Source organism: Oncorhynchus gorbuscha, unplaced genomic scaffold (assembly GCF_021184085.1).
Source record: "Oncorhynchus gorbuscha isolate QuinsamMale2020 ecotype Even-year unplaced genomic scaffold, OgorEven_v1.0 Un_scaffold_681, whole genome shotgun sequence".
NCBI classification, from domain to species: domain Eukaryota; kingdom Metazoa; phylum Chordata; class Actinopteri; order Salmoniformes; family Salmonidae; genus Oncorhynchus; species Oncorhynchus gorbuscha.
In genome coordinates this window covers 167,501-169,271 of record NW_025745762.1, presented here as the reverse complement: position 1 = coordinate 169,271, position 1,771 = coordinate 167,501, and the positions used below count along the sequence as shown (strand labels likewise).

Below are 1,771 nucleotides of genomic sequence, written 5' to 3'. Positions count from 1 at the left end.
ACAGGTTGTCTGATTACTGTGATGTTCAGCTCTGTGTCAGTGTGTGATGAGTCTGTACAGGTTGTCTGATTACTGTGATGTTCAGCTCTGTGTCAGTGTGTGATGAGTCTGTACAGGTTGTCTGATTACTGTGATGTTCAGCTCTGTGTCAGTGTGTGATGAGTCTGTACAGGTTGTCTGATTACTGTGATGTTCAGCTCTGTGTCAGTGTGTGATGAGTCTGTACAGGTTGTCTGATTACTGTGATGTTCAGCTCTGTGTCAGTGTGTGATGAGTCTGTACAGGTTGTCTGATTACTGTGATGTTCAGCTCTGTGTCTGTGATGAGTCTGTCAGGTTGTCTGCTCTGATGTTCAGCTCTGTGTCAGTGTGTGATGAGTCTGTACAGGTTGTCTGATTACTGTGATGTTCAGCTCTGTGTCAGTGTGTGATGAGTCTGTACAGGTTGTCTGATTACTGTGATGTTCAGCTCTGTGTCAGTGTGTGATGAGTCTGTACAGGTTGTCTGACTACTGTGATGTTCAGCTCTGTGTCAGTGTGTGATGAGTCTGTACAGGTTGTCTGATTACTGTGATGTTCAGCTCTGTGTCAGTGTGTTCAGCTCTGTGTCAGTGTGTGATGAGTCTGTACAGGTTGTCTGATTACTGTGATGTTCAGCTCTGATGTCAGTGTGTGATGAGTCTGTACAGGTTGTCTGATTACTGTGATGTTCAGCTCTGTGTCAGTGTGTGATGAGTCTGTACAGGTTGTCTGACTACTGTGATGTTCAGGTTGTCTCTGTGTCAGTGTGTGATGAGTCTGTACAGGTTGTCTGATTACTGTGATGTTCAGCTCTGTGTCAGTGTGTGATGAGTCTGTACAGGTTGTCTGATTACTGTGATGTTCAGCTCTGTGTCAGTGTGTGATGAGTCTGTACAGGTTGTCTGATTACTGTGATGTTCAGCTCTGTGTCAGTGTGTGATGAGTCTGTACAGGTTGTCTGACTACTGTGATGTTCAGCTCTGTGTCAGTGTGTGATGAGTCTGTACAGGTTGTCTGATTACTGTGATGTTCAGCTCTGTGTCAGTGTGTGATGAGTCTGTACAGGTTGTCTGATTACTGTGATGTTCAGCTCTGTGTCAGTGTGTGTGATGAGTCTGTACAGGTTGTCTGACTACTGTGATGTTCAGCTCTGTGTCAGTGTGTGATGAGTCTGTACAGGTTGTCTGACTACTGTGATGTTCAGCTCTGTGTCAGTGTGTGATGAGTCTGTACAGGTTGTCTGACTACTGTGATGTTCAGCTCTGTGTCAGTGTGTGATGAGTCTGTACAGGTTGTCTGATTACTGTGATGTTCAGCTCTGTGTCAGTGTGTGATGAGTCTGTACAGGTTGTCTGATTACTGTGATGTTCAGCTCTGTGTCAGTGTGTGATGAGTCTGTACAGGTTGTCTGATTACTGTGATGTTCAGCTCTGTGTCAGTGTGTGATGAGTCTGTACAGGTTGTCTGATTACTGTGATGTTCAGCTCTGTGTCAGTGTGTGATGAGTCTGTACAGGTTGTCTGACTACTGTGATGTTCAGCTCTGTGTCAGTGTGTGATGAGTCTGTACAGGTTGTCTGATTACTGTGATGTTCAGCTCTGTGTCAGTGTGTGATGAGTCTGTACAGGTTGTCTGATTACTGTGATGTTCAGCTCTGTGTCAGTGTGTGATGAGTCTGTACAGGTTGTCTGATTACTGTGATGTTCAGCTCTGTGTCAGTGTGTGATGAGTCTGAGTCTGTACAGGTTGTC

General features: G+C 45.2%; 1 protein-coding gene across 1 annotated transcript in view; it reads left to right on the top strand.

Annotated features, from left to right (window-relative positions):
- The window catches only part of LOC124019784 (thyroglobulin-like), a 113,118-nt gene that overhangs the window by 44,326 nt on the left and 67,021 nt on the right, over positions 1-1,771 (top strand). The window lies entirely within an intron of this gene.